Source organism: Macrotis lagotis, chromosome 1, assembly GCF_037893015.1.
Source record: "Macrotis lagotis isolate mMagLag1 chromosome 1, bilby.v1.9.chrom.fasta, whole genome shotgun sequence".
Lineage (NCBI taxonomy): Eukaryota > Metazoa > Chordata > Mammalia > Peramelemorphia > Peramelidae > Macrotis > Macrotis lagotis.
The window spans coordinates 679,028,472-679,052,195 of NC_133658.1; the positions used below are offsets into that span (position 1 = coordinate 679,028,472).

The following is a 23,724-nucleotide window of genomic DNA, read 5'->3' on the forward strand; positions in this document are numbered from 1 at the left end:
ATTCTCCAAAAAATAATTGGTTAAAGAGATTTTTGAAGGAAGAAATCTAAACTATCAATTATCAAATGAAAAATTCTTTGAATCACTAGTCAGTGAAATAAGTTTACAAAGACATTATTAGCAGCTCTTTTCATTGTAAGCCCCAAATTGAAAACCAAAAGGATATCATTCTATTCTGAAATGACTAGACAAATTATAGCATAAGAATATAATGGGCTATTACTGTGCCATAAGAAATTATGATATATTTCTTTGATAAAGGTCTCATTTCTCAAACATATAGAGAACTGAGTCAAATTTATAAAGAGAAGAGTCATTCTCCATTTGATCAATGATCAAAAGATATGAATAGTTTTCAGATAAAATTAATCAAAGTTATTCATAACCACATTAAAAATGCTCTCACTCACTACTGTTTGGAGAAATTAAAATTAAAATAATCCTGATATATGCTCCCTCATAGCTATTCATTTGGCTAATAGGTCAGAAAAGGAAAATGACAAATGTTGGAGGGATTATAGGGAAAATGAGATAATATACTATTGGTGGAGTTGGAAACTAATTCAATCATTATGTAAAGCAATTTGTCTCTCTTCCCAAAGGGATATAAAATCATACATACCCTTTGGCCTAACCATACCACTACTTACATCTGTATCCCCAAAAATGCCAAAAAGGAAAAGGACATACCTGGGCAAAACTATTTATAATAACCCTTTTCTTGTGACAAAGGATTGGAAATTGGGATATCTATCAATTAGGGAATGGCTGAACAAATTGTGCCATGTGATTATGATATAATAGTAATGTGCTCTAAGAAATGATGAGAAAAACCTGGAAATATGTACATGAGTTCTTGAAAAGAGAAATGTATTGTGTTCAATGTAACAGCAAATAATTTTAAGTTTATCAGCTGAGAATTATTTAACTATTCTCAGAAATACAAAGATCCAAGACAACTCTGAAGAATTTAACATGAAAAATGTTATCCATTCTCAGAGAAGAAACTGATGATGTCTGAATTCAAGTTGAAGCATACTTTTTAACTTTATTTTTCCTTCACAACATGATTAATATGAAAATGTTTTGCATGATGATACATGTCTAACCTATTTTGAATTGCTTGCCTTCACAATGAGGAACTCAAAATTTTAAAAAGAAATGTTAAAAACTGAGGAAAAATAAAATTCTAAATATTTTTTAAAAGATTAAAATGGACAGTTTTACAAGAAATTGGAAATCTTTATAATCCTCAGGCAGGGTAAAATGAACATAAAAAGGAGAGTAATTCATACAATGAAAACATTATAAAGAAAAACATTTCTTAAGGAGTTAGGAATTCTCATCAATGCAATTATAAGCTACATATCTGGATGATCATGAAATAAACATTCCTAACAGAAAGATGATAAATTAAATGCAAAATTTAGGGGGTATGACCAATGTCGGATTTGGTTTGCTGAACTACTATTCATGTTTATGATAGAGCTTTACTGTCCAGTTTTTTGTTGTCTTGTTCTTTGGGAAAGATGGTAGAAGATATAAATATATGTAAAAATATTTCTTTTTTAAAAAATTAAGGGGGGTGGCTAGGTGGCATAGTGGATAAAGCACCAGCCTTGGAGTCAGGAGTACCTGGGTTCAAATCCGGTCTCAGACACTTAATAATTACCTAGCTGTGTGGCCTTGGGCAAGCCACTTAACCCCATTTGCCTTACAAAAAAAAAAACCTAAAAAAAATGAAGACCAAAGGAAGTTATTATTAGTTATAAAGTTACATTGCTATTAAGATTATAGTTAAAAAGACTCTCAGGGGCCATTTAGTAAAACTATCCATTTCACAGATGAGGAAACTGAGACTCAGAGAGGTTAGAACTGGGTCACAGAGGTAAAGGGCACCAAAGGAAGGATTTAAATTCAGTTATTTCAACTCTGTGGAACCATACTGCTGAACAGCAATTGACTTCAGTATTTCTCTCCTCCTCCTCCTCTTTGTTTCTCTTCTTTTTTTATGTATTCTCAATTTTATTTTCTGAATCATAAGCAATCCTCTTAGTTATTCTTTTTTTAGATCAACTCTGAGTCCCTTATGAAATTAAAACCAATGAAATAAGTTTCAAAGATCCTTCCCTCTTTCTCAATTTCTCTTTCATTGTCTTTGTAGATATTACTCCATCCTTCATTTTTTCTGCTGTTTCTCACTCTTAGGAATATCAGTTTATTCCACAATGTCAGATGGTATTGTATACCCAATTCTGAGGACAGATCCTGCTATTTACCTTTACCATGATAAGGCTCTAAATGTTATTGCAATAGTCAATTTGTAAAAATGATGAAGGCCTGAACTAGGGGTATGGGCAAAGAAGGGAATAGATATAAAATCTGTTGAAGTGTCAATGGACAAGACTTGGCAGCTAATAAGCTATGTTGAATAAAGTAGGGAGATATTGAGAATGACTCTGAGGTGTCAAACCCAGGTGACTGGTTAAGTGTTGGTACTCTCTGGAAATGTACATTTCAACTTTATCATCTATTTTTTTTCATCCCTGGAAAGTATACTATCATACTCAAATCAATGTATATCTATTTGTAAAAAATAAAGTTGAAAGAATGCTGCCCAGATTCATATGTCATTGCTAAAATGTTACAATTGCAAAAACCCCAATAGTGACACTAAAGGACATGTTTGGAAACATGAACAACCTCCTGATATGTCCTCCCAAGCTACTGACCAGCTTTATCTGTTTTTCTTTTCCCATTTCTTTGTTTTCTTCCCCTATCCTCTGTTCAATTTTTAATTCTTGAAATACAATAGTAAATAATAATCTACAGTCTCAAGAAAAAAAATAAGAAAGTATACTGCCAAGGTAAGTGAATTTATTCACAGAATTCAGAATTCCTACATGTCCTTGAACCCATGATTCCATGAATGGATGGTGTGGTGCTGGTTGGTTGAGAATCCTTGTTTTTGTGATGAAGATAGTTAGACATAAATGACAAATGACAGAGAACAAACCATATTTTCTTGCATAGCAGAAGAACTACCCTTGATTGAACGAAGTTAGGAAAAGGAATTGGTTGGGAAGTAGCTATAAGAAAAGTTGAATAATAAGTTCTATATTGAATATCTCTACTTTGATATGCCTATGGGACATACCTTTCTAAATACAGGCATACCAGTATTTTTTATTGCACTTGGTTTTGTTATGCTTTGCAGATATTGTTTTTTTTAATTGAAAGTTTGTGGCATTCCTGCTTCAAATAAGTCTATCAGTGTCATTTTTCCAACAACATGTGCTCACATCATGTCTCTGTGTCACATTTTGCTAATTCTCTCAATATTTCTACTTTCTTCATTATTATATGTGCTATAGTGACCAGTGATCATTGATTTAAGTATTGTAATTGTTTGTGGTCTTATGAACTATGCCCATTATGTCTGCAATTGATAATGGTTGTGTGGGTTCCTTTCTCTCTCTCCTCCTCAGACCTCCCTATTCCCTGAGACATAATAGTGAAAGTGTGTCAATTAATAATCTTACAATGGCTTCCAAGTGTTCGCATGAAAGGAAGAGTCAATTGAGACAACAAACTTCATTGTTGTCTCATTTTAATAAATTACCATAGCCACTCCAACTTTCTACAACCACAACTCTGTTCAGCCTGCAGCCATAAACATGAAGGCAAAATCACCCAAGCACATACATACACACCTGAAAAGTGATTATGACTCAATGAAGGCTCAGATGATGGTTAGCAAAGTTTTAGAAATGAAATATTTTTAAATTGAGGTGTATTCTTATTTTTGAGACATAATATTACTCCACACTACATAGACTACATAGTATTGTGTAAACATCACACAGGGAAACTAAAAAAAATCGTTTAACTTCCTTTATGGAGATATTCATTTTATTGAAGTGGTCTGGAACAGAACCCACAATATCTTTGAGGCATACCTCTTTTCAATAAGTAGTTAGTGCTATGAGACTAGGATTGAGGAGAAAGTCTGATATATAGATCTCAGCACTATATTCATAATAATATTTATCAAATCCAGTAGAGTTGATAGTCACTAAAAGAGTATAGAGAAACAATAGACTGAAATAGAATGTTGGATAATCACCATAGTTAGGAAGATGATGTTGAATGATGATTCAGCAAAGGAGAGTGGGACAGAATAATCAGACAAATGAAAAAATGATCATCAGCTTCAAATGCTGCAGAGTCCAAAAAGAATAAAGACTGAGTTAGAACCATTGTATTTTTTTTTAGTTTTTTTTACAAGGCAATGGGATTAAGTGGCTTGCCCAAGGCTACACAGGTAGGTAATTATTAAGTGTCTGAGGCCACATTTTTACTCAAGTCCTCCTGATTCCAGGGCTGGTGCTCTGTCCACTGCACCACCTAGCTGCCCCTAGTCCATCATATTTTTAAGAGATTTTGTCAGCTTTGGAAAGAGAAGTTCCTATTGACTGATAAGAACAAAATTCATATTACAAAGGTCCAAGAATGAATGAGAAGAAAAGAAATTAAACTTTGTTACTTGTGCCTGATTTTTCATTTCCTTCTCTATAAAATGTGTTTAATAATACAGAATACCACCCTCAAAGGGTTGTTGTGAAGGTCATATCTAATGAAGTCTGTAAAGTATTATAAAGTCTATAAAGTAGGATACAAAGTTCATGCTTCTTCCCTTCATAGAACCTATGTACGTTTGCTTCTTTCACATTTTCTTAACTTTCGTCTTTTTAGAACTGATACTTTGCTTTTTAGTTTTCTTTTTTGAACTGGACAGCACTGTCTTTGTGTCTTCACTGATTATCCTTATGTCTAATCTCTCAGAGCATTTAGTGTCCCACCTCTTCTGCTCTTAAACAGATCTCTTTGGATCTTTCCTGGTACCTCACACCTTCAATTATATCCTCTTTTTTTCTTCCATTTTCTTGTTCTCCTTCTTTACTGACTCCTTTCCCTGAACCTATAAACATGCTCAGGTCTTCCTAGCCAAAACCAAATGGAAGCAAAAACTAAGGGACAGATAAAATGATCTGTGCATTTGTGTTGTGTCTTCTTCAGACTGCTGTCATATCTCTCTACTTTCTTTCCCGTCATACCCCCAGGAAAAAACAGTTATTTATTTCCTGCTTCCTCACCACCCAGTCATTCTTCATATATATGTTACCCACTTTCACAACTCTACTAAAAACACTTTATGCAGAGTTACTAATAACATTTTTGTCATCCAATCCCAATGACCTTTTTTTTGTCTTCATTTTCCTTGATCTTTCTGCAACCTTTGATAAACTCTCACTTCTCTGAGATTTTGTAATACCTCATGATTCTTCTATTTCTTGTCCTCTATTTTTCTTTCATCTCTTTCACTTGCTTTTCCTCTTCTCACCTGCTACAAAATTGGCATCCTCCAAGATATCTAGGAGGCAGAATGGAAAAAGTGCTGAGCTTAGAGTTTAAATTCTCTAATTAAATTTTGCTTTAGGTTACTAGCTGTGTCCAATCTTTTTCCATCTCGATTGTTTTATCTGTTAAATGTGATAATAATAGTTCCTAGATTCCAAGGGTGTTGTGCATATAATATATACTAGTATTATTGAACCTTAGCTATTATTATTTGTCCTCACCTTTCTTTCTATCTTTTTCTGCAAAAACAAAACCAAAGACCACCAAAAAAAAAAACAAGCCAAAAATCCCCTTCCCATATAATCTACTAAGTGAATATAGAAGTCACAGTATCATTACTTTCTTCCTCACAGTGCTTCTCTTCCTTTGAATGTGGACAGGATTCTTGCCTTCATTTTTATATTTATTATCTAATTGAATGAATTGCTTTGAACATATTAGTTCATTTTAGATAGTCAACATAAAAATGGCAGCATCTTTCTTCTTACATGAGTGGAAGGTTTATAACTAGCTTTATAGTCAAAAAAGTTCCTTATTTTCTGCCAAAAGCATCTGCAAAAATTTCTAGCTTAAAACACTTTCTGCATTAAACAGGTTGAAGTCATGAATCACTTGGTAACACATTAGAGGAACTAGCATCAAAGGATCCCTTAGGGACTTTGGGAAAATGTAGTTAAGCAATTAATGAAGATATTTAAAATCGTAATATGGCAGAGCCTTCTTTGATGGCAGCTAGGGATTAATATTTATTTAATAGATTGTCAGATTCCATGCCAAAAATAGGCACAAAGAAGGAAAAAAAGGTGATGAAAATCATCTTATTTGAAATATAAGGCATACAGGGTTGGAAGTATATTTTCAATGTATTGGTAGACACCCATTATAACATATACACTCATTTCACAGTACAAAAAGCAGCATCTAAATCCAGAAATTAATGTTCTGGTGTTTTCAATGAAAAGAATTGGCTCTACTTCTGGCAATTGTCTATAGTAATTTATATTTTCCTAGCTGCCATCTTGCATCAGGAGGGAGCATGTTATAGAATCACTCCTCTCTGATGAGACATAAACTATTGAAATTGATATCACATGACAAAATGGGAGCATTAGCATCGCTTGGAGGATTGTCTTTCACTTGCTTTGGGGGGTTCTGTTGATGGCAGAGTTCCTGGGAAGCACTGCCTCGTGTTCCACTTGATTCACAGCCTGATTCTTCCCATGGAGAGGAATAGGATGTGAACTCAGTGGTGTGTAATTAGCTCATATCTCCTGCATACAGTACAGAAAATTTATTAAGTGTTAATAAGATCCCATTTGTAAGAGCAAGTTGTGCATAGTGGCTGGAGGTGATTGTCAGAATTAATGCTCCCAAAGTCAGGGCTGCAGACAGAAACGGCTCTACAGCAGTTTCTTTAATTGTGCCAAGATTTATTCACCTTTCTCCTAACCATAAACTACTCTGACCTACAATAGGTTTTAAAAAGCAATGAAATGAATGACTTTCATCTTCAAGTTCAATGTTATAAACTCATGAAGTTACATATTTCTCAAAGTATTAATATTTATATGTTTAAAGTATAGTTATTTCCAAATCAACATCATGTGTTTCTTTGGGGAAACTTTTTCTTCCTCACTGACACATCATCCTATTGGGAATATCAACAGGGATGAAAGGAGGTAAGACAAGTTGAAACTGTGCCTGGGGCAAAATTAGTTGGGGGTGGAGAGGGTTATGCAAAAGACTAATCCTCCCTGGATAGTCACATAGGGAAGGGTTGACCCTTCATCCAGAAAATTACAGCCCTGAGTGGATTAGAGCATCACAAGGGGAGACTCAGAGACCAGAGAAATTCCTTTCTGTCCTTTCCACCATCCCCTCCCAATCCAATTGTCCTATTGTTATTAATGACTCTGAATAAAATATATAGTTTGTGAAAATGCCTTGAAAAATTAAGTGTCATATAAATTTGAATCATTATTATTCTCTTATCATTATTGTTATACCCAAGCATTTAAAAACATATATTTAAAAAATGAGAAGTTTCATTCTTTCCCTCTATGCCAGGGAACAGCATGAAGGGAAGAAACATCCTTTACACTGGCTTATATGTGACATATTTGACTTCTTAAAACTGCTACCCTGTCTTTGGTTTTTAAAGAGTTAATGTCAAGAATAGAGGTGTCTTTCTTTATATTTGACACCAGTGGAAACTTTTAATCAGCCTTTATGGTTTCATCTTCTTTAGAAGTGATAAAGGTTAATTATTTTCTGTCAAAACATCTGCAGTTTTGCAGATGTCATCTTTGGTTAGGGAGTCAGTACCAGAGCCCCACTGCTTGCTTCTCTGCTTTCTCTTCAACTCTGATACTCCAACCCGAGTGTACCCAAGTAATCATGGATAAATCAGGGGGTATTTGAACTATTTTTGAAATGAAGGAACAAAAATTCAGGGGTATGATTTGAACAAGATTTCAAAGTTTGTAGCAGAGTTAGAATCTAAACTCAAATCTTCTGAACCCAAAACCAATTCCATTTCAACCATGCCATGTTGCTTCTTTTACTAGGAAGTTCTTCCTTTCTCTTGATTAAAAATTTGTTAGTAACAAGGCTGAGGGAGAAAATGGATTGCAAAAAAGTATGCTTTATTTGATAATATTCATGAAAATGTCTTCATAGAAGGCACTGTTGATCCAGGATGCCACCAGTATAATCTAGCTCTTAAAGTATGAATCTCAGTTCTGACTATTAAATTCATCATCATAGGCAAGTCACTTTAACCCCTTTCCCCTTAGTGTTCACTTTTGTCAAATGAGAACAAAAATATTTATGCTTTCTTCTTTAAAGAGTTTTAGTAGCATTTTGCAAAACTTTAAAGATTCATTCAAGATTGTTGCTACTGTTGGTATTATAAGAATCGCATCATAACTTTGGCACTCTATAAATTGTCATATAATTCATTCATATAAAATGTCACCTGATATAAATAATTTTGCTGTCAGTGATGTTGTTGGATCCATAATTAACCCTAATTATGTAAACTTTCAGACTCCAAAGGCTTACCTCTATCGTATGCTCTCCTCTACGGTTGTGTTTCCTTGTCTGTGTTTACTAGCAGTCAAAGGCACAACATATTACCCAATCTATTATGCATATTAGTTAGAGTATATCGATAACTTTATATAATGAAAACACTTAGGTTAAAATGTTCTCACATAACATAAAAGAAGGAGTATGTAGAGGAGAGTGATGTTTCTTTTCTGGCTCATTGTCCCTACCCTGAAAATCTGAAAAGCTACTTTATTCCATCAGCAAGTGTACTGTCACCAGTTCCCATGACACACTTCACAGAACACAAGGAGCAAAAGTCTCATCTCTAGATAACAGAAAATGAATGAAACTCATAGCAAGGCTCATGGGAAATAACTGACACCTTTCATGAGACATATATATATATATATATATATACACATACACACACACGCACACACACACACATCTTCATAGGCTTCCCAACATTACTTCCTACAGATCTATATTGGTGTTATTCTGTATCAATATTCCCTATCATTCTTTGTTATTAATATCTATCTTAGTTTCATTAACTGTTGAGTGCACTGTAACTCCAAAAGAACCAAAATCTTTGGAAGAAAAACAAATAACAACAAAAAAACAGACTGAATTATTTCATAATTTCCCTACCTTGACAGTACCCAAATGGAGTATAATCTCAATTCTAGAGGTCATCCTTCATGCTAAAGCTAACGCAGCCAAATCTCAAATCCATCATAAGGGAATCAGGTATACCAACTTCTTCCATTCACTTTCACGTGGATCTCTTACACTATTACCAGACTGACATATGGTAACTCCAGTGTCTGACCTCCTCTTTCCCTCAGGTTTTGAGTTACTGGCCTGAATAAGATGTCCCTTTACTTTCAGATGTCTGTTCCCCGCCCCCATCATTTTTCCCTTATATTTCTACAAGTTCTCTGAAGTTAAAAGGTGGAGTTATTTAAGTTATTTGATGCAGTTTCCTATCAAATCTAAGGTAGGAGGAGGGTTCAGAATAAGAAAATATTAGTTCCTACCATCATACTGCCCAGGTTGAACAAGACTAAGGACCAGAGTTAATTAATGTCATGACAATGTCTCCCCTAACATTATAATAATTAGATTTTTAAACTCCTATGTATATTTTATTTAACATTATTATTAAGGTGGGGGTTTATTGTTTGTGATCCCTGCTTTCCATTTTGACATAATCACTGTAGAATTAGAAAAGGACTACATAGGACCAAGGGTCATTCTATATTTTTCTGTTTTTTCATGGAAAGAATTCATAGACATGACCAGCCAATAAATAGGGATAAGCATTTCTATATTTAGTAAGACTGGTAATTGGAAAGCAGATATATTATGTTTTAGAGATTTAAGTCTTTTCCAGAATTAAAGAATTTGTCAGGTCTCACTGGCATAGCTTTTGAAAACTCTAGTTAATTTTTTTTAAAAATGTATATTTTATTGATATCTTCTATTTTGTCATTACCTAAATCTGCCCCAATATCTTAGAAGCCATCCCAAATAATAAAGATGTTTATTAAATATAAAGAAGAGACAGATTATAAGCAAAATCAGTTAATCTATTTTTAAAAATCAAAAAAACCAAATACACTGTTTTATACTTTAAGGAAGGGAGTGAGATGTCTTTTTCTTATCGTTTATTCAGGATTATATTTATTCTATATATTCACATTGTTTTGTGGTTTTCTTGCCATTTAACATAGTTTTTGTTACTGTGCCTATTGTTTCTTGGATTTCCTTACTCCATTATGCATTAGTTTGTGTAGATCTTTCCATGCTTTTCTGCATTCATAACATTTATTGCTTCATGGAATATTTTATTACATTTATGTTTAACCATTTCTTAGTGAATGGACTTTGTTTCTACTTTTTTGCTAACTATGCCACAATAAGGTAGACAACAAAGTAAAAGAAGCACATGTGACACCAGTAAGTTGCAACCCATTACAAATAAGAAATCACACAAGGAGTAGTGTGAAGGACTTCATCAATGACAAGCAAGACTAGGGGAATAGGGTTAGACACATACTGAGAGCAAGGACTAACTGATGCTAAGTCCATGTTCCCCAATAATAGCTTTATAAGGTCAGAAGAACTTGAAAAATGCCTATTAGAATGTTCAGTGGATTTACTGTGGGGATTTTTTGATGAACAAAGAATAGGGTATAATGAGTAGGCATGGATGAGTTTCATTCTGTATTAATGGGTAGAATGTCCATATTATTGAGACCATGGATTTGTTGAAGCTTTAAAGCATTACTTATAGGACCAAATTTTCTTTTCTATGGTTAGTTGTCTGAAGAGGCCTCATGTCTCTCTATGAAATAACATTTTAGCTATCTATCTCTTTGTAAATGTTAGTGATGATAATGATACCATTTGCAATGGCAAGTGTTCCCATTCTGGAAACTGTCTTCACTCCATTGCAATGCTCTATCAGACTTTACATTCTCATAGAACTTTTGTCTGAGACCTATTCTCTCCGGAAAATCCATCTGTTCCTGTAATTCCTTCCTCTTGATGCTCATTTCTTCCCAGAACCTTCATTTTAAGGAAAGTCATGTTAATTTACTCCATTTCTCTCTGATATCTACACCTGATTCTCTGTACTTCTTTATCAACCTAATTGTATGGGTACCCTTAACTGCACTTGATGTTCAGTTCCCTTTTGGACAATGCCTTCCTCCATCAAAATATAAGCCTCTTGAGAACCAGACCACCTTTCTTTTTTTTTCTTTTCCTTTGTATCCCACTGCTTAGCACAATGGTCAAAACATAGCAAGAATTTAATAATTGCTTGTTAACTTGTGGACATTATTTTATACATGTTTTAATGACAATATCTGAAGAGGAAGTTCTAAAGAGGTGAGATAATGCTGAGACCACTGTTTAGCCACACTTGATATGGAGATACACACTTCTGCGCATCTTATATTAGAAATTAAGTCAGAGACGGAAACTCTGAGATGTTGAAGACCAGAGAAGCTGACATCAAAGCAATAGGAAAGGGCTTTGTATTTGTGGAAGAAAGGGTATGAATACACATGGATCTGATGTCAAATTAGACTCATTGGAAATTTATCCTACTTTGGGTTTGGGAGGATAAAATCAGAAAGGTGAAAGAGAGATATTTTTAAAGCATAATCCTATGCTAATGTAGATATGATTACAATTTTCTGCCTTCATCAGAGACTGGTTTGAAGGTGATAATAAGCTGATCACTCAGGTAAGATTTGAACTTTGGAACTTAGATGACAATCAGTTATCATGATTCCAGAGGAAACCATCCTAAAACCAGGGGAAAAGTAGAAGCTAGGAAAGGATAGAAATGGAGCAAAACATAAAATGCACAAAATGACTATTGACCTCTAAACAAGTCTTTTAATTTGAAGATGTGCAGGAAGCCAGTATCAGATTAAAAATAGCAATAACAAAAGAAAAATTATGAACTCTCTCATTCTCTGCTCATTTTGCTTTAGAAGAAGCAATTACATAAGCAGAAATAGCATAAAGAGGTAGAGGCTGATTTTTCTGAAGACTATTGGGTCGAAAGACATTCAAAAATATCCCTAGATGATTTTCCTATAGCTTGGAAAAAATGAATAACTCCCATCATGCAACCCTTGTATGATCATGTGCTAATGAAGAAGATGCTCTAATAATTAGGCCTTGAGCCTACAGAATGTAACACCTTCCAATTAGCACTCCCCAGCACGAGCCCCACCATTATCATTAAACAACAAAGACAAAAATGGGTATCAATCCACATAATAGAAAATAATTGATGAAGTTGGAGGGTGTGATTATTTGTGATTACTTTACAGTCATGCACAGAAAGTAGGAGAACTACTGTTAGCGGTTAATCTCTGGCTACCTCTTTGAAGATAATGAAATTGGCTTCCTCCTGATGATTATTCATTAACAATTAATTCTTTCTCAGTGATCTGCCTCATTTTCAGCTTCTCACTACAAACATGCAATGGAATAATTACAAGTGGAAATGAAAAAGCAATTAGTGGCAGATAATGCCAACATCTGATTAAAAAACAGTAGAACAGATTAGCAGTTCACTAACTGCAAGTCTGCTGCCTTCAGCAGGGAGGTGTAAGTCACCCAGTAATACTGCATTTCAAGCTGTGTTTTCCCTTTTTATGACTTCTCCTACATCATGGTCTGTCACGTTAAATGCTCTCTTTTATTCTAGGGGGCATTGGCTTGTTGTAAATACTTTCTAAAGATTAAGTATCATTTGAGATGATTTGTTGTCCTGCATGCTGAGACACTAAAAGAGCTTTCTCAAAATGGGATAACTTTAAAAATATACCCTTCATTGTGTATCATAGAAAATACCATCATACAATGATTTCTTCAACATCAACTTGATTCTTTTTGTAGTTAAGCTGATCAAAGAGAAAAACAACCTGCCTTTATCTAGTAGCTAAAAGGAGTATTGTATTCACATATTTAGAGAGCAGCACTTCTCTGGAGTGACTGCCACTGGCTTAGTTAGGTTTTTACAGCATATTTAAGATATGTCAAATAGAAGATTGAAGAAAAATGGTCCTAGAGTAATTTTGCTGGGGCCATCATTATGGTAACCTTCTGACCAAAAGTCCTGAAATTGTAATCTTTCTCAGTAATCCAGGAGATAGATGACAGTTAAAAAAAATCCTCTCCATATTGTAGAAAAAGAGATTAGAGAAGTACCATAATTTTAGTTGCTTTCCAACTCTAGGGAGTCATAGGATTCATATGTCTTATGTATGTCCAGAGAATTCTAAAAAAATATTAAGCAAATTCCTCTAGAAATTCTAGTTGATGGATTTTGTGAGGATTTTTAAAAAATCCATCAAGTAAACTGTAGGTTTGGTAAATCCAGGGAACTGTAGAGTAGGAAGCAATTTTATTTTTCATTGTTTGGAAGATGGGACACTGTTAAGGTCTGCTAAAATCTATATCAATTCAAGTAACATTTATCACCTATCTACTATGTACAAAGCATTGTGCCAAGATAAAAATGACATCGCGTCGCTCTTCCAGAAGTTTACAATATAGAAAGGGAAGTTAAGATGTGTACATAAAAAATTATGATTTAGAGTAGAGAAAACATCTAGAACTTTTCAAGTTCAGTGATATGAGAATACAAAAGGCAGAGATTGCTTCCAGTAGTCACTATCAAGAATCTTCATGGATGTGGTACCACATATGATGAGAATAGAAAGAAAAATAAAGTTTCAATGGACAATGACATTGGGAGATTGAAAAGCAGGGTTAGGTAACAGTTTATGTAAGTGATGAGAGATTTGTTAGCAGCACAACAAAGGAAGGTGAGCAATACAATTTGGCTAGAAGGTAGAGTATGTTCTTCATTTCATATATATGTATATATATATATATACATATATATATATATATATATATATATATATATAATTATTCAAGAATGAGTAGGGGAACTATAGAAGTCTTTTGAGCAAAAGACCTGTGAACTAGAAATATTAGTCTTGTGAGGCTATGCAGTAGCAGTACATGACAATGAGGAAAGAGAAAGAAACCAATACCATAGTTCAAGAAGGAGGAAGAGAGGGTGTGAACCATTGTGGAAGGTGAAAAATGGGTTTTATGTATTCCAGGTATGATATGTTACCTGGTTCATTGATATGAATGAGAATTTTTACAAATTTTACAAATTTATATGATTATATCTAGTTTCCCTACATTCACAAGGATCAAGATGAAAAAGAAAGATGGAGTCCAATCTAAATATGAAGATCTAAGAGAAAACTTTTCACATGCAGGTAACAAATGTACTTATTAAGATTACTTATTTCATTCCCAATATTTAAAAGATTTAAAAGATTCAACATCAAATTAATAATGGTAAATATTAAATATGCAAAAATGAATTTTTGAATTTTGAAATTTAATGCATTTTTGTCTCAAGGTCCAGCAGTTATAGGAGTACTTACTAAATTAATAATTTTTTTAAATGAAAAATCCAGAGAATTGTCACATTGCTTTCAACACTGTTAAAGGATAGGAAAAAACAACAAGCCCTTATCATCTTTAAAAATAGAGGCTTTACATACAGCATGTTATTTCTGAATGTTAACTTTAGGATACTAAAAATTAGTAATTTATCTAGTAACAGAACTGTCCTTAATGATTGCGTAAAAACTAGGTTTCAATTACAATACATTTATTTCAGCCCAATATGAACACATATTTAAGGTGTTAAAATGATCTTTTAGACTAATCAAACTAGTAAATGAAGTTAATTAATATAAAAGATACTACAAAGGTCCAATACAAAGAAGATGAGAGCCAGTCTTCATTCCTTCTGAAGAAAAATTAAAGTTTTTGTAGCAAGAAGGGCATTAAAATAAATAAATGTAAAAGGTTAATTCATAGCAATCCTCACAAGACAGTAAATGATATGGACAAGTTATTTGGCAAGACTAGAGATATGTTATGAGAAGATACATTGAGGGAACTAGGAATATTTCACATAGGGATGATAAGCCTGAGGGAAGATATTAAGCTATCAGTCAGCAAATGTTTACTAAATGTCTACTGTCTGACAGTCAATGTTCTAAGTACTGAGGATACAAACACAAAAACGAAATAGTCTATGCTTTCAATGAAATTATTTTCTAATAGTGGAGCTATCATGTGTATACATACATACTACATGTGATCCATGAAAGATAGGTAAGATAGATAAACTTAGAAGGAAAAATGTAGACAGCTTGAAGTCTGTAGCTAGATGGCATTCATCTAATTGGTTTCTCTTCATCCCTGGGATGCCAGAAATGGTTCAATTTAGAAAAATAATTAACTTTCTTAATTATATTAAAAATAAAGTCAGTTAAAATATTATTTAATGGATATAGAGATATTTAGTAAAGTACAATATCTATTTATCAAGTATGTATATATGCAGATTATGTAAATCTATATATTACCAAAAGCATATGTTATATTCAAAAGGAAAATCCTAGAAGGTTTTACAATAAATTCAGGATTAAAAAAAAGGATATCTCATTATCCAAGGGTTATTTGATGTAATTTTTAAAATGTTAATAAGAACAAAAGGATAAGAGAAAGAAATTAAAAGCATAAAGACAGGTAGAGACAAATCTATTCGTTTTAGTTGAAGGCATGATGGCTATTACTGAAAATCCTAGAGAATTAGCATAGAAACTGAGACAATCATTAGCTCCATTAAAGTTCAGATTACAAAATATACCCACAAAACCACAAGCATTTCCATATTACAATGAAAAAATTCAGAAAACAATGACAATACCCATCCAAAATAGTTACAAAATGCAGAAAATATTGAGGAGTCAATCTTCCAAAATGCTCAATACTTAGATAAATATGGTTACAAAATATTTTCTTAATAATTTTTTAAAGTAACAACTGATTGGAGGGATAATCAGTGCTCATGGTTACACTGGGCAAAAATAATATAAATGAAGTATTACTGCAAATAATTTATTGATTTAATGCTATAGAAATCAAAATATTAGAATGATGATTTGAAGAGCTAAAGAAAAATTTTAACAAAATTCTTTTGAAGTAAAAAAAAGATCTAGAATAATACCAAGGGAAATTATTTTCAAAGATATGATTGAAGGGATTATATCACTTCTAGACCTCAAACAATATAATAAAGTAATAATCATCAAAACAATCTGACATTGGTAAAAATAGAATTGTTAATCAATTGTAACAGACCAGTCAAGGAAATATTAGGAGTAATCTATTTGATAATTCTACCAAATACAAATTAGCTAGGAATGATCTCCCTATTTGCTAAATATAGCAGGGCTAGCCATATACCCAGATTAACTAAAATTGAAGCTTTCATATGGAAAGCAGCAGGCATTTGCTTCTGGAAGAAGACATTTAATGTTCTATTCCTATGTGGATTGGAACACTCACTTTCCATTGGTTACTTGCTGTGTATGGAATGTGTTTGGGATGAGCTGTATAATTACATCTATCTGACTGTAGCATAGTTTTTTCTCTCTATCTAGTCATGTCCTGGGAGTGAAGTGGAGATCCAAAGACCTGAAGCTGCACTAAGCTGGGCTGGGGAAAAGTTATCTTCCCATTCTGTGAACAAAACAAAACAAAACAAAACCCCCTCCCTTTCTAAGAAACTCTGGTAGGCTACAATGTAAATTGCTAGAACAACAAAATAATGAAAATTAAACCTGTGAAATTATGTTGATGAAGTGTGGCTCCAAAGAAGAGATGAGAAGGCACTACTTTGAAATATTGGGTATAATTTTCAACTTTTTCAATATGTTTGTTGATTTAGCTGAACTTTACTCATCTCTTTTTATTATAAAGGATGGTTTTGGTGCAGTTGGATGGATAAACCACTGGCCCTGGAGTCAGGAGGATCTGAGATCAAATCTAGCATCAGACATTTAATAATTGCCTAGCTGTGTGACCTTGGGAAAGTCACTCAACCCCATTGCCTTAAATAAATTAAACATTAAAAATAATCAAAGGATGCTTCTGGAAAAGAGAAAAGAAAAAATTCTTATTGAAAAATGTAGATGATACATTAAAGAAAGATATTGATATTTATTTTTAAAGATAAACCTTGTTTCAGAGAAAAGTTTTGGCTCATTAATATCACTATAAAATATTCCTCCCAAATGCAACTAACTTTATTTTTCCACTACAGGGAGAAGTTGTGCATAAAGGCAAGAGGAGTCTCCAAATGCCACAGAGAAGGGCCTAAACTTGTGAATAGTGAATGGAATGCATTTCAACTGCCAGCGTTATCATTCAGTGCCTGCTTCCAGGTCATAGATTGAGGGTGGGTAGGTGGTGTTCCAGGCTAAGGCGTTGTCACAGATCCTAAGCTATACACCAAACAAGAAACAAATTTAGAAGCAAGCAGCAGATTTGTGACTTGGACACCCAGGAGCAGGGGAGAATCTAGCAGCAGTTATTTTTCAGACCTAAACCAGGTGGACCTGGCAGAGCTCAAATCATATAGGCAGACATTAAACTTGCTTCTGGGTCAGCACTGAAAGCTTGCAAAACCTTAATCTGAGCTGTCTAAGACAGCCTCCTCTAGAAACAAGCAGAACCTGGCTCTAACAGATCATCTGTATCAGGATGCAGACAAAGAAACAAATCCCACCATCAAAACTATTATAATGACTCTCAAGACACAAATCCCCCCCAAAAAAAGATGAATCCAAAATATCAATGAGCAATATCTCAAAGAAAAATACAATTTGCAAACAAATTCAACTAGTATTCCAAGGAGAAATGAATTGAGTTTTAAAATAGTTTTTAAATGGTTTGATAAATGAAAGGAGAGCGTTAGAGGAAAAAAAATTGGAAAAGAAAAGAGAGCTATGGGGGAAAGAATTGGAAAGGGAATTAACAGCTTGGCAAAATCAGTTTAAAATCTTGCCCAAACCACAAACTGCCTGAAAATTACAACAAACCAAATAAAAAAGAGATTCAATGAGACAAAATAATGTAATCTTCAAAAAATAAAACAGAAGTAGATTTAAGGTATATTGTAGCAAAAACAACTGACTTGAAAAAAACTGAGGGGAGAAAATTTAAGTATCATTGGAACAGGGGCAGCTAGGTGGTACAGTGGAGAGAGAACTGGCCTATGAGTCAGGAGGACCTGGGTTCAAATTTGACCTCAGACACCTAATAATTATCTTGTTGTGTGACTTTGGACAAGTCACTTAACCCCATTGCCTTAAAAAAAGTTTAGAAAAAAGAATCATTGGAACAACTGAAAGACATGAACCCCCCAAAAGAAATTAGATAATATATTTTACGAAATCATAAAATTTTCCTGATCATTGGTCACTTCTTAAAAGAGATTCTAAAATAAAAGGATACATCTAAGAAACAAAACAGGCAACCCCCCAATTTTCTAGACCTAATGAAAAATATGACAAGCAGCCATAAAGAAACATTCAAGTATCAAGGAGTCACAGTCAAGATTACTAATGATTTACCAGTAACTTCCGTGAAGATATCTTAGAATACAATATTTGAGAAGGCAAAAGATATATAGTCTTATATTAAAGATTAAACTACTCAGAAAAACTGAGAATAATGAAATTGAAATAGATCAATGATATCAAACTCAAAAAAGAAGTGGGGGGTCACTAAACCATATAGAAGGATCTCTGTGTACCACATATTGACTTGGAAAGCTATATATAAATAACTTTATATTCTATTGCATTTTATTTACTTTGTTAAATATTTCTCCATTGCATCATAATCTGATTCAGAGGTGCTTGAGAGTATTGAGGGCCTCAATGTGGCCTGTGGGTTGCATGTTGAAACCTCTGAAATAGAGAATTTCCAAGCATTCTTGATGAAAAGACAAGAATTATGCAGAAATATTAAAGTGAATACACAAGAACCAAGAGAAATATGAAAATGTAAATGTAAAAGTAAAAAATTCAAAGTGATCAGAACAAGAACAATGTATATACACAATACACAAATGAATAATCCTAAAGGAATAATAATATCATCATCATAAGTCACAGAAGGATTTTAAATAATCAAAAGATCTGGGAGCAGTTCTTTGATGTCTTGACTATGTAAAAAGAAGAATATTGAGAAGAGAAGAGGAGGAATATTGGGGAGGAAAGGGAGAGGAAAATTATCACACATAATCAAGACATACAAATAGAAATCTATACAAGCAAAGAGAAAGGAGTGCACAGAGTGACTGACTCTTATCTGAATTTGTCTACTGAGAAAAAAATCACACACAAAAAAGTTGGATGCAAAATATATTTCATTCAACAGGCAAATAAAAGAGAAAAGGAAAAAGGAAGATGGGAAAATTAGGAGGGTATTCTGAGGGAGTAATTAGTCCTAAGTAAAATAAATATTAAGAACATTAAACATTCAAAGTTCTTTTTGAGGTGATAAAGAATTAGAAATTAAGTGGGTACTCATTAATTGAAGAATGGGTGAAGAAATTATGATATAAACGTGTGAATGTATATATACTATTATGGTATAATAAATGATGAAAGGGATGGTTTCAGAGAAACCTGAGAAGTTTGAATTGAAGCAAAATTAAGTGAACAAAACCAAAAGAATTATATACACACAATTATATGCAATGCATTCCTGCAATGAAAATAGTACTTCAAAAGCAAACATTTTTGAAAGGTTTAGAAACTCTGATCAGTATAAAGACTAACCATGATGTCAGAGGACTAATGATAAAACATGGTACCTATCTCCTGATAGATAGGTGAAGTACTGAGTGAGAAAGAGACATTTTTGACATAGTCAATACAGAAATTCATTGTGATTGACTATACATGTTTGTAATTAACATTTTTCCCATTCTCAACTGGTGTAGAATAGGAGATGGAAAGAAATCAGTTTTTTGTTGAATGAAAGAAAATTTAATTAAAAAAAATATGTTGCATGTATTCAACTACTTATTTGTCAGTTGTTGTTCAATCATTTCACTTGACTGACTCTTCTTTACCACATTTTGGAATCTTCTTGGCAAAGATACCAGAATAGAATAGTATATCACTTCCTTCTCCAGCTCATTTCGCATATGAGGAAACAGAGACAACCAGGGTTAAGTGACTTGTCTGAGGTCACACAGCAAGTAAAAATCTGAAGTGAGATTTGAATTCATGAAGATGAATCATGAACCTTCCTACCAAGCTGTTTGTTCATAGTGTCTGTCAAATACATATTCTGATGAACCAACTTTACGGACTTTCTATTCATCTCATGTCTAATACTCATTTACTCACTTTGTCTTCTGTGAATAGTTTAGCCGAAGCCTTGGAGTAAAGATAGTGGGCCTTTGAAAGGTGTTGAAAGGTCTAGGACTTGATGCAATTGACTCAGTATCTTTTTTGAACAAGCGCATTTTGAGAACCTTATCATCAGAGGGAATTCCTACTCAATTGGAATCTATCCAGGGATATCTTCCATAACAGAAGCTAACACCTTGACTGAATACTTTTTCTCGGTTTTGTTCTCACTTAATAGTTCTATTTTGCATCTTTCAAACAATCCCATAATACTTTAACATGGAATAGTCTTTAAGATGATACTAAAGAATATTGCACTTATAAATATACACATATATATGAACCAAAAATCAATAGCACAAAGAACTTGAATGTCCCATTCCTTTCTGTGAACTGTGTTGTGATAAAGATGTAGACTGTTATAGAATATTGCTTAGGAAAGCCTTTTCACATCTTTACTAGTTATGCTCCTACAAGTTTTAGCAAGATGGCCTAGTTTGGCACAAAGATCTTTTTAAAATGATGTCTTTGAACTTTTTGTTTGATTTTCGTATCCTCTTCTCATATATATTTCTTAAAAAGCTCTCAGTGCCCTTTAAACAGTATCACGTTCAGTAAAACTACTTTATACTTGCTATAGTTCAACTTCTCTTCCCATCTTTTTCCTTTGTGTCATTTTTGCTTCTTCTTGTTGCACCTTATTCATTGTAATATTGGAAATTAAATATGGTGTTTCCATTGTCATTGAAGGAGAAAAATAGTATTATACAGAAACTTTGACAGATTTTTTTTCAATTTTTTTCTCTCATAGATGGGGGAAATCATGAAAAGTTTTGTGTTTAAGTTGACATTTTGAGTGAGAATTGGAGGAATTTAGAGTCAGATGAGAAAGAAGTCTATTAGATGTATGTTGAGCAACCAATGAAAATACAAAGATGAGACATGGAGACTATATATGAGGAAGAGGAGCTAATGTGATTGCAGTGTAGAGAACATGAAGGGGAATACTATGTGGTAAAGACAGAAAGATAGGCAGCTAAAATGCCTGAGCCAGAGTGAGGAGGATTTGAATTCAAGTCAGCCCTTAAACACAAATTGTATGACCCCCTGGACAAGTCTCAACCCTGTTTGTCTGTTTCCTCATCTGTAAAATGAGCTAGAGTAGTCACACTACTTCAGGATCTTTGCCTAGAAAACCCTAAATGGAATCATGAAGAATGGAACATAACTGAAAACAACTGAACAATACCAGGTTATAAGTTCATTTAAATCCCAAACAGAGTAGTTTAAATTTGATCATAGAAATAATAAGGAGTCACTGAATTTTAAATAGTGGAAGGTTGACATTATCTAATTGTAGTTTAAGAAAATCGCTTTGAAATCAATTATCTATAGTCATTGAAACAAAATGCTCTAAATCACTGTGGATTAGAGAAATGTAAATTCAAGCAGCTCTGAGATAGTATCTCACACCTTTCAGATTTGCTGATATGACAAAAAAGGAAAATGCAAATGATGGAGGGGATGTAGAAAATCTGGGAAACTAATGTATTATTGGTGGAATAGTGAACTGATGCAACCATACTGGAAAGTAATACCACTGCTAGGTCTATATCCAAAGACATTCAAGAAATGGAAAAACCTATTTGTACAAAAATATTATACCAGTTCTTTTTGTAGTAGCTAAGAATTGATGTTTGCTGTTCATTCTCCAAGAAGACCATGACATCAGGGAGGTGATGTCATCACAAGCACATGAATTGAATTTGAGTGAGGGGATGCTGTGCTAAGTCACCAGCCTCACTTTCTCCTCCAGAGTCATCTGGACAGATATGAACCAGGACAATTGGAGATGGCCCTGGATGTGAGGCAATCAGGATTAAGTGAGCTAAGTAAGCTAGTAAGTATCTAAGATCAAATTTTAGCTCAGGTCCTCCTGACTCCAGGACCAGTGCTCTATCCAGTGTGCCCCCTAGCTGCCCTGGCTAACATTGGAAATCAAAGGAATGTCCATCAAACAAGAAGTGATATATGATTTGTAATGGAATATTATTGCTATTGCAGAAATGGCAAACAGGATGATTTCAGAAAAATTTGAAAAGACATGAAGTGATATATATAATGAAGTAAAGAGATCCAGGAAAACACTTTACACAGTAACAACAATATTGTTTGATGAAGATTATAAATGACAACTATTCTGAGCAATACAATGACCCAAGACAATCCCAAAACACTAATGATGAAGTATACTATTTGCTCCTGAAAAAAGTGATATTACTTGGATAAAGATTAAATCGTACTATTTTTCATTTTCTTTTTTTCTTTTGTCTTCTTGTAAAAATTATTAATATAGAAATGTTTCCATAATTACATGTGTATAACCTATATGTGATTGCTTGCTGTCTTAGGGAGGGGAAAGAAGAAGGAGGGATAGAATTTAGAAATTAAAACTTTAATAAAAGTGTTTAGTAGGGGCGGCTAGGTGGCATAGCGGATAAAACACCGACCCTGGAGTCAGGAGTACCAGGGTTCAAATCCGGTCTCAGACACTTAATATTTACCTAGCTGTGTGGCCTTGGGCAAGTCACTTGACCCCATTTGCCTTGTTAAAAAAACCCTAAAAACAGTGTTTAGTATGTGGAGACTTGATTGGATTAAGGAAAAACAAGTCAAGGAGAGGGATTAAGAGACTGTGGCACTAATTCAGGAGAGAGGCTGAAGCATCTGAATTAGGGTAGTGACTGTGAGAAGAGTATGAAAAAAGATATTGAGGTGAAAATTAAAAAGATATGGCAATTTGGATATATGGTATAAGAATGAGAAATTCATCCATTTATTTTTATAGTGCTAGCTACATACCAGGCATCTTGTCAAGAACTTTACAGCCTTTATGTCATTTGATCCTTATAACAATCCTGCGAGACAGGTGCTATTATCTTTATTTTACAGAAGAAGAAAGTGAGGCAAACAAAGATGAAGTGACTTATTTAGGATCATATGGCTAGTAAGTGACTGCAGTCACATTTTAACTCAAATCTTCCTGACTCCAGGTTCAGTGCTCTATCTACTGAGTCATTTTGAAAATGTGACCTAATAATGACATTGATGATGGTCATAGATAGAAACAAGAAAGTCTGGAAGTGAGTTAGGATTTTGAGTGGAAAAAGTAATGAGCTCTGATTTGGACATGTTAAATTAGGGATACCAATGGAACATCCTGTTGAATTTGTCTATTTGGTAGATGATGACAGAAGCCTGAAACTAATAACAGAGGATAGGACTGGACAGAGATCTGATGGTCATCAGCAGAGATCATAACTATGAGTGGCAATCAGAGGTAAGAAGACCTGGGTTCAAAGTCTCACTTCTAATATATGCTGACATTCTGACCCTGGGCAAATTA

At 33.7% G+C, this 23,724-nt stretch overlaps 1 long non-coding RNA gene across 1 annotated transcript in view; it reads left to right on the top strand.

The window, feature by feature from the left end:
* Nucleotides 1-23,724, top strand: part of LOC141507682 (uncharacterized) — a 78,375-nt gene that overhangs the window by 31,664 nt on the left and 22,987 nt on the right. The window contains exons 2-4 of the long non-coding RNA XR_012474238.1: nucleotides 14,215-14,303; nucleotides 17,213-17,347; nucleotides 23,563-23,658. This is a non-coding gene — a long non-coding RNA (uncharacterized LOC141507682). The remainder of the gene's footprint in view (nucleotides 1-14,214; nucleotides 14,304-17,212; nucleotides 17,348-23,562; nucleotides 23,659-23,724) is intronic.